Raw genomic sequence first — 15,778 nt, forward strand, 5'->3', positions numbered from 1 at the left:
CTTGTCTTGTTCCTATTTCAGTGGAATTGCTTTGGGTTTCTCTCCATTTAATTTAATATTGGCTCTAGACTCACTGTAAAGTACTTCCACTACGTTTAGGGATGCCCCTTGTATCCCTGATCTCTCCAGGACTTTCATCATGAGGGGTGTAGGGTTTTGTCAAAGGGGTTTTCAGTATCTAGTGAAATGTGGCCTCATAAAATAAATTGGGCAGTATCCCTTCTGTATCTATTTTGTGGAATAATTTGTGGACTATTGGTCTTAACTCTTCTTTGAAAGTCTAAAGTCTGATAAAATTCTGTACTAAAACCATGGCTTTGTTTTGTTCTGTTTCATGGTTTGTTTTTTTTTAATCGGGAGACTCTTAACAACTGCTTATATTTCATTAGGGGTTCTAGGTCTACTTAAATTGTTTGTCTGATATTGATTTAACTTTGATAAATGGTGTCTATTGAGAAAATTATTCACTTTTTTTTAGGTTTTCCAATTTGGTGGAGTACAGATTTTTTAAAATATGTCCTTATGATTCTCTGGATTTCTTCAGTGTCTGTTGTCATGTCCTCCTTTTTATTTATTTATTTTTATTTTTTTAATTAATTAATTAATTTATTAACGATTTCTGCCTCCTCCCTGCCACCGCCTCCCATTCCCTCCCCCTCCCTTGATCAAGTCCCCCTCCCTCATCAGCTCGAAGAGCAATCAGGGTTCCCTGACCTGTGGGAAGTCCAAGGACCACCCACCTCCATCCAGGTCTAGTAAGGTGAGCATCCAAACTGCCTAGGCTCCCCCAAAGCCAGTACATGAGCCTATAATTCACAATCCTAGAGAAGCTAAATAAGAAGGTGAATCCAAAGACAAACATATAGGCATCCTCCTGAATATTAAACTTCATTAGGTGATGAAAGGAGACAGAGACAGAGACCCACATTGGAGCACCGGACTGAAATCTCAAGGTCCAAATCAGGAGCAGAAGGAGAGAGAGCAGGAGCAAGGAACTCAGGACTGCGAGGGGTGCACCCACACACTGAGACAATGGGGATGTTCTATTGGGAACCCACTAAGGCCAGCTGGCCTGGGTCTGAAAAAGCATGGGATAAATCCGGACTTGCTGAACATAGCAGACAATGAGGGCTACTGAGAACTCAAGAACAATGGCAATGGGTTTTTGACCCCATTTTTATTTCTGATTTTATTAATTTGAATATTCTCTGTCCATCTTTTAGTTAGTTTGGATAAGAGTTTGTCTATTTAGTTGATTTTCTCAAAGAACAAACTTTTTGCTTCCTTGTTTCTTTGTATTGTTCTCTTTGTTTCAAATTTACTGACTTCAATCCTCAGTTTGATTTTATTTTTGCACCTACCCTTCTTGGTGTGTGTTTACTTCTTTCTGTTCTAGAGCTTTTCAGGTGTGCTGTTCAGATGCTAGAGTGAGGTGTCTCGAGTTTTGTTATGAAGGCATTTAGTGCCATGAACCTTTCTCTTAGCATCACTTCCCTCATTTCCCATAAGTTTGAGTATGTAAATTCATTTCCATTAAAGTCTACAAAGTTTTTAATTTCTTTATTTCTGTCTTGATTGATTTTTCATTCAGCAGAGTGTTGTTCAGTGTCCATGAGTTTGTAGGCTTTCTGTTGTTTCTGCTGTTGTTGATATTCAACTTTAATCCATAGCAGTCTGAGAGGATATAGGGAATTATTTCAATTCTCTTATATCTATTGAGATTTGCTTTGTGTTCAAGTATGTGGTAAATTTTGTGTAAAGTTCCATGAGGTTCTAAGAAGAAGATGTATTCTTTTGTGTTTATGTGAAATGTTCTCTAAATATCTCTTAGGTCCATTTTGTTTATAATGTCTGCTAGCTCCAGTATTTCTCTGTTTAGTTTTTGTCTGGATGACCTGTCCATTGGTAAGAGTGGGTTACTGAAATCTCTCACTATCAGTGGTTGAGGGTCAATCTGTGATTTAAGCTGTAGTAGTGTTTCATTTACAAAAGCTGGTGTCTTTGTGTTTGGGAGATAGATATTAAGTATTGAAATGCCATCTTAGCGTATTTTTCCTTTGATGAATATGCAGTATTTTTTCCCATCTCTTTTGATTAATTTTGGTTTTCAGTCTAATTTGTTAGATATTAAGATGGCTACACCAGTTTGCTTCTTAGGTTCATTTGCTTGGAATATGTTTTTCTATATACTCTGAGGTATATTACTCTTTGGTAATGTCTATCCTTGATGTTGAGATGTGTTTCTTGGATGTAGCAGATCCTATTTTCAAACCCATTCTATTAATTTGTGTCTTTTAATTGGGGAGTTGAGGCTGGCCATTGATACTGAGAGATATCAGTGGCCAACAATTGTTAATTCCAATTACTTTGTTATTGCTGTTACTGTTGGTGGTGGTGGTGGTTTGTGTGTGTGTATTTCTCTTCTTTGGGTTTTGTTGATGTGAGACTATTTATTTTCTGTGCTTTTGTGGATGTAGTTAACTTTCTTGGTTTTGGAGTTTTCCTTCTAGCACCTTCTGTAGGACTGAATTTATAGATAGATATTCTTAAATTTGACTTTATCTTAGAATATCTTATTTTCTCCATCTATGATGATTGAAAGTTTTGCTGGGTGGGTATCTGTGATCTCTTTGAGTCTGCAACACATCTATCTAGGCTCTTCTGGCTTTTAAAGTCTCCATTGAGAAGTCAGGTGTAATTCTGCTGGGTCTACCTTTATATGTTACTTGGTCTTTTTCTATTGCAGTTTTTAATATTATTTCTTTATTCTGTATCTTATATTATATTATATATTCTGTATATTCTCTATATTCTGTAATAGTGTTTTAATTACTAGTGGTGATGCAACTTTCTTTTCTAGTCCAATATATTTGGTGTTCTATATGCTTCTAATACCTTTATGAGTACAAGAAAGTACTCTCCTTCTTTAGATTAGAAAATTTTTCTTCTGTGATTTCGTTGAAAATATTTTCTGGGCCTTTGAGCTGGGTTTCTTCTCCTTTATCTATTCCTATTATTGGCAGGTTTGGTCTTGATTTTTTGTGTCAGGAATTTTTCGTATTTAGTACTTTCTTTGACCAATGTAAACCATTTTCCATCATATTGTCAATACCTAAGCTTCTTTCTTCTATCCCTTGTATTCTGCTGGTGAAGCTTGCCTCTGTAGTTCCTGTCTGCATTCTTAAATTTTTAATTCCCAGAATTCCTTCAATTTTTGTTTTCCCTATTGTTTCTATTTCCATTTCCAGATCTAAAACAGTTTTACTTATTTTCTTCTACTGTTGGTTTTGTTCTTCCTTTCTCTTTCTTTCTTTCTTTCTTTCTTTCTTTCTTTCTTTTTTCCTTTCTTTCCTTCCCTCTTTCTTTCTCTAAGGGATTTGTTTATTTCTTCTTTAAGGACTTCCATCATCTTCAGATAATTTGTTTTAAGGTCTTTTTCCTTGTGCTTCAGCTATGTTGGAATAGTCAGGCCCTGCCGTAGTGGGTTGTTGGGCTCTAATGGAGACACATGGCCCTGGCTGCTATTGTGTTCTTATGCTGATATCTAGGCATATGGGTTTGGGATGATTATAGGTCTAGGTGGTGATTTCTGGGTTTGTCTTTGTTGGGTTGGTGTTTTGCTCTTTGGTTTCTGTTTTTTCTCTGGATTTTCAGAGTGTGTTGGTGTTGTGTTCCTAGTTTTACTGGCCTGCTCCACTGGTGTGTTCATGAGAATGCTTGCTGGTGTTGGAGGGAAGGGGAGGTCAGGCAGAGAATATCTGGTCTTTTGGCAGGAGTGGCCTGTCGCTCTTTGCTATTTCTAAGGTCTGCTGACCCCTGTGAACAGCTGCTTCATACATTCAGGTCTTCTTACCATTTGAAAGCAAAGTCACCTGATGTTCTCCCTGTATTTGTTTCCGTCTATTTCTGTATTTTCCTTAGTTAGGATTTCACATGGGAACCATGTCCACCCCATGCCTGCTAGTGTGATGAAATAAGAACATTCCAGATGACCTTCGGTGTCCACACACATGTTTTAAAACCAAAGGATTCCTTGGCAAAGGTTTGGGGAAACCATTGTCATGCAGAGCCTCACCTAGGAAGAAAAGCAGATTCTTTCTTGCTTACTTAAAATATATGAAAAGAGCTCTTGTACAAGTGGTGAGAATTTACAATGTTTTGAAAGCCTTGTTGTAGCCTGGATATACAGTAGAAACAGGTACAAAAGACACTGGATACATGTGAACACAGGATGCCTGGTGAACGGAGGTGGGGATCGGAAGGTTCTCAGGTGTCATCATTTGGGCTATTTGTTCTTACAAGAGAATGTCCTTATTTTAGGCTGTGCTGGTTGAGCTGTTTAGGGGAGATGCGGGAGGCTGCCGATAGTGTGCCTTCAGATGGGCTAGGAAATACATAGTTTTGGAATAGAGAGAAGCTAGAACAAACATGGAGGAACATGTTGACATGCAGTAAATTTAGATAAAGAATTTACAAGTGCTCATTGTTATGTCCAGAAATTTCATAGATTTTTTTTAAAAAAAAAAAAGAAGGAAAATATTAGTCATGAGAGGAGCTGAACCCAACTTTTTCTTTTACTCAGAAGTATTCTGATAAACGACCGTCCAAAAAAGAGAGTTACACAATAGCAAACTCATTAAGAAAGTATTTTCAATAGAAAATAAGTATTATCTGTCCCAAAGAGTTTAGCCTCTGTGATCCCAGAGCTCACAGGACACCGTGGAGAACTCTTAAGATGTGCCCAGCATAACCATGTTATCATGGACCTGTTTTCCTGTTGGGTCCAGAGGAAACGGGCCCTACTATTTCTGATTGCCATAGAATCCAATAAACATTTATGAATGAAGGAATTGAAACTGATAGTTCATGACAGGCCAGCATGGAGGACAGCCTTGAAGCCAAGCTCAGGATCTAAAGTCAGAAAAAAATCCTGGACCAGGGGTCATGCCTCAAAGCAGGAGCCTCAGCTTAGTTCCCTTAGTGCCTGTGGTAGAATGAATGAAAATGGCCTCATAGGCTCAAATATTTGCATGCATAATCCTCAGCTGACTATGAAAACTGTTCCAGTTGGATGACTTTCAGGTTTCAAAAGCCCATGCCAGGCCCAGTCTCTCCAATCTCTCTGCCTGCTGCCTGCAGATCAGGATGGAAAGCTCTCAGCTATGGCTCCAGCATCTTGCCCATCTACTTCCTGCCATGATGGTCATAGACTCACCCTCTGAAACTGTAAGCGAGCCCCAGTTAAATGCTTTCTTTTATGAGAAAACCTTGGTCATGGTGTCTCCTCACAGCAATAGAAAGTGACGAAGACCACGCCTTAGGGAGAAAGGCTGGGGTAGCAGTGCACAAACCTGTCGGAGCTGTTGGCACATCCTTTGGAGCACTTAGCAGCCTCAAGGGCCCTGGCAGCACCTCTTATGCACCAAGTAAACAAAGAGCCAATGGCCGGAGGGGAACCATTTAAGTAACCATCCAAACAGAAAGAGAAACCTCAGACTAGCCTAGTCTTTTAGTTTGATTATATTATCAGGTTCTTGGAGCTCTCCGAACTCCACTGAACGAATGTTAGAATGGCCAACCTTATCGACAGTGTCCTTGTTTTCTTTTCTTTTTCCTCGGAGTCAACAAAACAGCTTTGATCCTGGCCCAGCTCTTTCTGATCAGGTGTCTTTTAATCAGGTGACGCCTCATTAGGGAAGGCCAGCTGCAAGGGAGAACGGACTCGGGTGGTTAACATGCAACTTTCCTACATTTTCCAAACATTCGCAAGTGTGCTGCGTCTGAATAGTTGACTAAGGCATTGAGAAAAATCCTATCTGACCCCAATCCTTAAAGAGTGGCTGAGGACAATCAAGAGCATCCAGGAAAGAAAGACAAATGAAAACATAGTCCAGCCAGTGCTAAGAGGACGTACTTCCTAGTTTTAATGAGCAGAACCACATCCTGATCTGCGGTGCCCTCGGAGGCTGGAGGAAGCAGATGCGCCCGGAGCTGGAGTTACAGGAGGTCGCAGGCTGCTGGACATGGGTTCTGGGAACTGAACCTGGGTCCTTTGCAGAGCTGTGTGCTCTCTTGGCCGCCAGGTCCTCTCTCCAGCTTCAGGATCTGATGGTCACTTTTCCGTTAGCATTTCTTACTGGAGTTCTGACGTGTTAAAGTGCTCTGGTGTCACGCCCACCTCGACCAGCAAGGATGAAGTGACACCGGAGCTCTTCTTGCTAGCAGTCTATTCAGGACATTTTTTTAACAATTGTATCTCTCTCTCTGTCTCTCTCTCTGTCTCTCTCTGTCTCTCTCTCTGTCTCTCTCTCTGTCTCTCTGTCTCTCTGTCTCTCTCTCTCTCTCTCTCTCTCAATCTCTCTCTCTCTCAATCTCTCTCTCGGGCAAACCTCTCCCAGCCCTTAAAAAGGCACGAGCCGCCAACCCCGGATTGCCAGGTGGGCACTGCCCATAGGTTCACGCATATGCAAGCAGCTGACAATCATTGTGTGATCAGGCCTTAGCCAATATTAGGAGCTGATTAGGTGTGGCTCCACGCGGCTCTCTATACTCTAGTTTGGGTCTTCAGTGTCCCACGGAGAATCATGCTGCAGTGGGTTGGCTTGGTCTCCAGGGTGACCCTGGCCTTAAGAGGCAGGCCATAGTGAGAAGCCTTTAGATCACTGCTGGGGTGCCCTCAAAGAGGAAGGTGGAACTCTGGCCTCTTTCTTTTTCTCTCTTTATTTTATTTATTTAGTTGCAGAAGGCCAAGAGTCTTGGGGCCAACTGACTTGGACTCAACTCTGGAACTGTGAGGGTGAAGAACTCGACACACATAAGCTGCTGTCTGGGTTACTTGCTACAGTGACAGAAAGAGGACACGGGACACTGTCACATAATCATCAGATGATGTGTGGTGCTCTCTTTCTCTCAGCTGCTAGCTCCTGTGCTTCTGCTAATTGCCCCCTCGGTTCTCTTGGATCAGGAACACTAGTCATCATACTTTTGGCTGCAAGCAACAGAAAACATAATCTATCCGGGTCTAAATAAGAGTTTTTACTCGTTCAAGTAATTGAGACTGTAGGGTTTAAATATAAGAATAATCAGACGACCGACACCCTCTCCTTCTCTCTCCATCTCTTGGCTTAGTCCTCCTTAGTGTCACCTCAGGTAGCGATGTTCCATTCATTTCCAAAGGTGGCCACCAACTTTACCTCATGTATCAAGTTGGGCATCTTATACACCCGGATATGTCCAACCTTTTGACATTGTGATGTGACATTACCATCCTCAAAGTTCACACCTGAGAACCACATAACTGAGTTTCAAAAATAAATAAATCACAAAAGCCTCGTGATGTTTTAAGTGTGTTTACTATTTTGTGTTGGGCCTCGTTCAGTTTTTCTTGGCCATATACAGACTGTGGGCTGCCAGGACCCACAGGTTGACATATCAAAGGACTCTGGAAAGTTTTCTTTGTGCGGGGGTGGCATTCTCTTTAGTTGGCCAGTGAAGCGGCCTCTGGATTAAAGAGATGCAGTATTTAGACTGACTAGACCTGGAGCAAGCACTCGTCCCTGGACCAGTCTTCATGGTTGAGGCTATGCAATGTTTGGCTAGGTCACAGCTGGGTCATGCACTTATCCTTGGAGCCAGACGCAATCAACAGTTCCCGGTAAATCGCAAAGATGAAGTGGGTTTTTGTGAAATGAGAGATGAGTATCCTCAAGGGAGACTGGGCAGACAAACCTGTCTTTTACCCAGAGCTGCTGCTTCTACTTCTACTGAGAATAAAAATTGCTGCAGTGATTAACCAGGGCTCAGTAGATGCCAAGTCTAAATGAGAATGTCAGCATTACTCCCAGGAAGAGGGTATGAGTCTATTTTAAACACACAAACGTAGTTAAGCACATGGGCCTCTGTGAAGAGAAATTTACCAAGTAGTAAGGACTCCTCCCCTGGTCATCCATGTAGTTATCGTCGGTGATACATGGTGGGCAAGGTGTGGACTTTGACGTTAGATGGGACTAAGAATTCAGGTCCATCAGTCTCCAGCTTTGCGATGACTTTGCGTAACTGTTTCTGCTTTAATAGGTAACCTTCATTTGTAAACTGGGGGGTTAGTAACATTTACCACAAGATTCTGTTGTGAGGGCTAGTCAAGAGCCTCATGTCTCAGTCAAGATTAACTCTGTTTACGTAAACAATCTATTCATTATCTTCCATATTTTTGGTGCCAGAGATTCCCATGACAATGAGAAAGAGTGATTCCTGCCAGGAGAAAGACCCAAATGCAATGCTACAATTTCCAGAAGGGAGACAGGAATCACTAGGAACCCGGTCTAGAGGTGATAACCTTTGTGCCAGGGCTGGAAGCCCAGTGAGGGTTCCAGGCCTTGAGAACGGATAAGTCCCCCAGGGAAGAGTGACTTTCTCCCAGCATCCACATCACTGCGAGCCTCTTACAGTGAAAAATCTGAGGCTTTCCCCAGGATTTCCATCCAGCTGTGCCAGCTGGGATGCAGGGTTTCTGGTGCCATCACTGGCAATCCCAGGCTGGCCCGTATATGTTGGTCCCTGCAGGCTCTCCACACCTTATTCAGAACCCCTGGCGGGTCAGCCTAGCGTGCTGTTCCTCAGCCAGCTCTCTAAGTGGTGCTTAGGGGAGATTTAAGAGGAAGAGGACATAGTGTGAGCATCCTTCCAGTGGGAAAAAGAGGTTCATTACCCTGGCTAGCATGGCCCCTCATTCTGCCAGCCTCTCAGCTGCATTTTGCATTTAGCTCAAGGCCTTGCAGGGGAGCTCGGCCACGGGTGGGCAGAGGACAGAGGATGAGAAAGCTCTGTTGTCACCTCAGTGACATTCCTTTGAGGGGGTGACAGGGAGAGACAGGAAGAGGATAAGGGGAGAGAAAAGCAGGAATCCCTGAGCAGTTGCAGCCCTTGGCCAGCCTCATCCTACAATTCCCCAGCCCAGAGCTTTGAGGCAGCATTTGCTTCCCCAGTATCATAGGAACTACATCACATGCAGCGTGAGGCTGTGTTACCAGCCGTCTAGGTCTCAGTCGGTGTTTCCATTCCCTTGGAGTCTTATTTAAAAGATTGAAATAAGGATCCGGAAAAATGGCAAATGTAGCAAGGAAGCTAGCTTTCTTCATAACCAAAGCAACAGTACAGGTTAGGAAGAAATGCACTCTAGATTGATAGTGTCCACATGAGTGATGGTACTCAAGAGCCCCGCGTGTTGTTCAGGGCTTCCTTTTATGGGGTTCAGGAGGACGGGGGCATTTGGTTACTAGAGGTGTAATGCTGGTGGTCCTCCGCCTTGATTTCTAGCCTAGAAGATATAATCATTTTTTTTTGCTATGCATGTCTCTTCCCCAAATGCATCTGACTTTAATTATATGCATACCTAATTATGCTCAGGCTTAAGATGGTGCATAGGAGATCAGTTCAGTAGAGAACACAGTTTTGCCTTATCATACATGCACCTGAACCCAATTCAGGCCAGATGGGCCTTTTCATTCTTCTACCCATATGATGAGAGTAAGAACGAGCAGGATCTGTCTGAGTTTGATCATCTTTTATGCGGGGAGGATCCATTCCACTGGTTAGAGAGAGGCGTACTTGAAGCCCAGTGTAGGTGGGCTCTCAGGTTGCTAGGTGTATTGTTTGGAAAACAGTGTGCATGCATAGTACATGCAGGTAAAAGAGCCAGGTTCCCAAATGCATTATTAGAAGAAATGGGCACAGCCCAAGACAAGTAGAGTCCCAGGTTACCGAACTATTCCCTATGCTTGCCTGCTTCAGTTGTGTCTGCCCTTTCTGGTAGCTAACTTTAACACAGAAAAACGTTTCATTTCCTCCTCTTCATTTGTCTTAAGAATCTAGATTGACATTTTTTTTCGTGGGTTACTCAGAACTGAGATGAGGCTAGGGATCCCTGTGTATCTGTTTGACTTGGGGGAAGCTGTCCCGTGAAATGGATGCTTTAATAGCCCTGGCCTCTATTCACTAGACGCTGTCGCATCTCTTCCTGAGTGGTGACAAGCAAACATGTTTCCAGATATTGCTGGGAAGGGGCCCCTGCCAAACCCCACCTCCTAGAGGACAGAATGCGCTTCTGTTTGTTTGCCAGTCACACATTGTTGTTGAGACTTCACTGTGGGTTTGTTGTTTCCAGGTCAATAACTTCAGGCATGTAACGTATATGTAACTCACCTGAGCTGAGTTTTTTCTCAAGATTCCCTCTCTGCACAGGTTAATGCAGAGTCGACTCTAGATTCAAAGCTCCCGCAGGCAGCTCACGGTCTTTTATGTCTTTGCTTTTGTCTCAATTTCAACACCAAGAGGAGACAGAGTGCAGGGCGTAGTCTGGTCCAAGGCAACCATCTGCCCACAGTTGTCTCTGTGTGGTCCTTTCCATTGATATTGGGTCATGATGTCTTTTCTCTCTGGAATCTGCCAAAATGTCCTTACTTTCTGTTGGTCTACTTTGTGTTATTCTGTGCTGCTCTGTTCATTTTACAGCCACTAGCCACCAGGTAACTGTTAAACAAGAAGGTAATCCAAAGCGAGCTGACTGCCAATGTAAATTATATACTGTAAACTAAAGTTACAAAAATTTATTAATAATTTTAATATTGAACAAATCATAATATTTAGGGTATCCTGGGTTAAATAAACTATATGGCTAGAGGTAACCCGGGCTGGTCCCTTAAGTGTTCTGCCGCTTTGGCCAAAACGTGTCAGTTCAGGCAGGGCTACAAACACATTCTCAATCAGGGTCAACCTAGCGTTTTGCTGGACTGGGGGAAAAGGAAGCACTCTTTTCACTAGAGCTATCAGCAGACAGGAATACACACGGGGCTCCCAGTGGCATCTTGTCACTCTGGGGGAAGAGGACTGCTTAAGATAAGAGCTCAGAGCCAGCAAAAGATGAAGAAATGTGGGCTTTTGTCACGTCTAGAAGACAGGAATTGTAAGTTTATCAGCCCAAACAGCCACAAAAACCTGTTTGCCTTTAACAGAGGACACGTGCCTTGTCTCCCGAAGGGAGGAGTGTCTGTGGTGGTTTGAATAGGTATGGCCCCCATAGAATCGTGTGTTTGAATGCTTTACCTATAGAGACTGGCACTATTAGGAGGTGTGGCTTGTTGGAGTGGGTGTGGCCTTGTTGGAGGAAGTGTGGCACTGTGGGAGCAGGCTTTGAGGTCTCATATGCTCAAGCTGTTCCCAGTGTGTGGGACAATTCACTTCCCTGTTGCCTGTGGATCAAGATATAGAACTCTCAGCTCCTTCTTCAACACCATGTCCGCCTGCATGCTGCCTTGCTTCCTGCCATGGTGATAATGGATTATCTGAAAATGTAAGCCAGCCATAATTAAATGTTTTCCTTTATAAGAGTTGCCATGGTCACGGCATCTCTTCACAGCAATAGAAACCCTAAGACAATGTATAAGAAGTTCTGGACATTTCTAGTTTCCCCAGTGATGTCAGAAAAGGACAGAGGAGTCCATGGGTCTTCAAAATGGGCCTACAAAAACAGAAGACAGCTTCACGTTAATGTTTAAGCAACACTTTTCCAACTAGTTCTTACCATTTTCATGGACTTTTAATTCATGAAAGAAATTACTGAATGCAAATTAAGTCGAGGAAAGCAGAGCCTGGCATATTGTAGGATGCATACTTCATTCAAATGCCCTTGGTTCTGTATATTTGAATCAGACATTCAAAATTAATGTTTTGTTTCAATAGGACTCAATGGTTACACTCTGTTATTGGCCAGACAGGTCAGGCTAGGTCTCTGTCCTTGCTAGGAAGTGAAAGTGTGGTTCCTATGTACGGTTGCTGCCAGATGCTGGAATAACTCCAAAGGACCATGCAGGATGAATTATCCCTTCCTCTTTGTAGCAGTCCTAGCAAAATGATGACATTATAAAGAGACACTGTGTTTCTCTGACAAAGAACTCCAAAGAAACTGGAATTTCCCCAGGAATCTCATGCTAGAAGAAGGACAGGTACCAGCCAGAAGGACCATCGTCTGCTGGAAAGGGGGTTCACACAGTTCTAACAACTTGTCAGACCACTTTAGGGACAAGACAGCCTCGATGATGGGGGACCAATGGTGGGATCGCTGAGATCTGCATATCCTTGGCCCTTGATTAAAACTTTGCTCTTACTTCAGGAGCATGAGGCACTGGAGGAGGGGCTGTTCTTTGGGTCTTGTTCCTCTACCCAACGTGGTCACATTGAACAAATCTCCTTTTTCTCCTTTCCAATTTTTGTTATTTGTTTGTTTATTTTTGAGACAGTGTCACTCTAACCTTGGCTATCCTAGAACTCACTATGTAGACCAGGCTGGCCTCAAACTCACAGAGATCCACCCATTCCTGTCTCTAAGTACTGGAATGAAAGGCCTGCAACATCACACACGGCTTTGCTTTCTGCTTTTAATTGGCTTATAGAGGATGAGTTGTCAATCCTAACTTCTTGGGGCAGAGACCGTGATTCTAAGTTAGGTAAGAATGTGTCAATGATGGTAGCAGTGGTAGCAACAGCAGCAACAACAGAGTGAATGAATTCACAAGCAGGGTAGATGAAATTGCCAGCAAGCCATGAAGACAAGCAGACCAAAGCCAAAATAAAACTCTCTCTCTCTCTCTCTCTCTCTCTCTCTCTCTCTCTCTCTCTCTCTCACACACACACACACACACACACACACTTTTTTTTCTCAAATCTCTTTTCATCTGGGCTGCTGTCAGGAGATATTGGCCATATTTAAAATAGCTCTGCCACTCCAATTAAGCTAATCAGGAAAATCTCTTGTAGCATTCATCTCCTAGTTGACTCCAGATCCAGGCAAATGGACAACCAAATTTAGCCATCACAGAACCAAAGTTCTCTTCTCTTGTTGAGTGCTTACTAGCTCCAGGCTTGGGGCTAACAACTTAGACATGCTATCTTCTCAAATCTTTAGAAGAATCAAGTGTGACGGTAATTGTCATTGTCTTATTCAACAAGTTCTTATTAACCAGTCAATGTCCTCTTTGTAGCATCACTCAAGTGCCTGGATCCAGCAGAGCTTCACATCAGGACTATCCCAAGGTCCAGTAAATAGTGCTTTTAGCTGAAGTCAACTTATAGCTAGTCTCTAGTGCTGGTCATTAATGGTCCTGGGAAACACAGTCAGGACTGTTTACACAGATCAGGTCCTCAGGGCTGTGGTTTTCTAAATATATAAGAAATGAAGTCTACAATAGTCAAACACAAAATCACAAAATGCTATATGTTATTACTTCCATGTCTCCATGACAAGAACACCCCACATAGACAACACAAGGAAGGAAAGATTTGTGTTCATAGTTTCAGAGTGTCTCAGATCTCACGACAGAGAATTTGTGATGGATTTTATGGTGGTGGGAGTGTGGTCAGCTTGTACCTTCAATAGTCCACTCTACTGACCTCCTCCTGTCATCTAGGCCTCACTGCCTAAGCATCCATAAGCCTCCCAAAATATTGCCACGATATGAGGGCAAGAGCTAAAACCCAAGCATATGAGGACACACTTTCAGATGCCAACCAGAACGTGATCCTGATTTCTCCAAGCTTATCACTGGGAAGGGAGTGTGAAAAGTTTGAAGATATAATTTTAAGATGATATGACTTCCCTAACCTCAAATTATCTGGTCATCATCTAGCCTCTTGTGGAGATTACCTTCTTTTTCTGATGGAAGAAAGAGAAAGCAAGGAAATGGTAGCGCTGAGTACCTCCAGTGTAAGTACAGGACTATGGCACCATGACAAATGGGCATGGATGGTGGGGTAGACCATGTCAAGCCAAGTTGTCAGGGAAGCCCACACTTAGTGAATCCCATTGGTGTTGAGATGCATTGACAGACATAGACAGGGTACTTCATGGTCTGGAGAAGTCATGATACTGACAACAGGGGCCAGCAGCTGTCCAGAGAGGTAAGGCATGGTGAGGTGGAGTGGGCTCAATACGGTGACTGTTAGCAGGAAGAGGCAGGAAATGACTATGTTGCTTGGAGTTTCGTGGTTGAGAGAAAGAATTTGTTCTCTGAAGGAAATTAATAGAAGAATTTGAATCTAGGGATTAGCGGGTATGCATTATGGTGGTCCTGTCTGTCTTGTGATGGGTTTTAAAGAGTCAAGAGTGGAACAGGAATTTCAGGCATAAAATTGTACTTTTAGGCCAGGTTGGAGATGGTGGTAGCTTGTTTAGACCTGATGGCAACAAAAATAGGAAAGACTGTCCCTTGACAGCCACATGTGACATTCTAAGGTCAACTCAGTAGCCTCCTTTCACAAAAATGCAATGTGCAAGACATCTTGGAGCTGGTGGCTGAAGAGCTCTTACATGTTAGGATACAACTAAAGAAAGAGACCAGAATTGCTAAGGGTAGGTGGGCTAAGATTGTGTCTGATGATGCTGAGATGGGAACGAGGTCAGAAAGAAGAGATGTGGTTAATAAATTCAGAATTTTGTTTCAAATTTCTTAACTTGAGATGTCTCTTAGATATCCAAATTGGTGTGTCCAGAAGTTCAAGGTTAGGGTGAAGCTGAGGGAGGGACATTGGCAGGTGACTGTCTATATGGAAAAATAAGTTGATACACAGCTGGAAGAGTGTGATGACATGGAGCGGGCCTGCCTCTCAGGTGACAGAACACATCCTTCTGCCATCAGACCACGATGGTTTAGACAGCGAGCTAAGCCTATGCTCAGTGGAAGGTATGATAGAGCAGCCTGGTATCCAGCTAGAAGTAAACAAAACTGGCCTATCTCTATCACCACACAAAAATAAACACCAGATACTTTATAGTGGTAGTGCGAGTTCAAGACCAGCCTGGTCTACATAACAAGTTCTAGCCCATCCATCTCGAGCTATAGAGTGAGAACTTGTCTCAAAACCAACCAACCAAATAAACAAACAAGAGGGAAAAAAGTAGGAGAAGGAGGCAAACACCATATTTGCCAGTTTGTAATTCAGGTGACAAGGAGCCAACATGCATTATTCAAGAGTTTGCAGGTTGTCAAGAAGGAGACAAATGACCCACTTTTTTAAAAACGAGCAAAGGAAATGAATGAGCAAGTCACAGGGAGGCAGATACGGCACTAGCTAGTACAGGAAGCAAAGGAAACAGCTCCTTAATATTACTTTATTCCCTTCAAGCTGCCAAAAGTTAATGAGTAACAGTATTTATTGCTGGCAGGGAAGTAGAAGACGGGAGATTATGCTGTTGGCAGCAGCTGAGAATGTTAAAGTTTTTTTTTTTCAGGGAGGGAGAGGAATCTGACCACATCTATTAAAATAAAAATGTGCGTATTCATATACATATATACATAATACATACGTATACACACATGTATATATAATTAGACACATAAAGTTACACATATACATATATACACATATTTAATTTTTGTAATATTTTTAAATATGTCATATATAATTTTATATATACAACATGGCAACTTTTTTCTGGGACTCTATCCCCTAGAAATAAAAGCAATAGTGTGTGAAGGTCCATAGACAAAGATATGGCTACAGATTGTTTTATTGGCCAAAACTGAGCAAAAGTAGAGACGCTTTAAGGTGGACAAAGTGGATGATGGACACCGTCTTCACAACATGGAATCGTATGCAGCTGCAAGCAGAATGAATCAGAGGGACTGAGGTTTTCCTGAGTAGAGGGGAAGAATAGAGATAACATATTGCCATTCCTGGTGGCAGCATTCCCCAGTGTGTGTTCATATTTACGCTGATCTATGATTTT

The sequence above is a fragment of the Microtus pennsylvanicus genome, chromosome 5, assembly GCF_037038515.1.
Source record: "Microtus pennsylvanicus isolate mMicPen1 chromosome 5, mMicPen1.hap1, whole genome shotgun sequence".
Classification (NCBI taxonomy): domain Eukaryota; kingdom Metazoa; phylum Chordata; class Mammalia; order Rodentia; family Cricetidae; genus Microtus; species Microtus pennsylvanicus.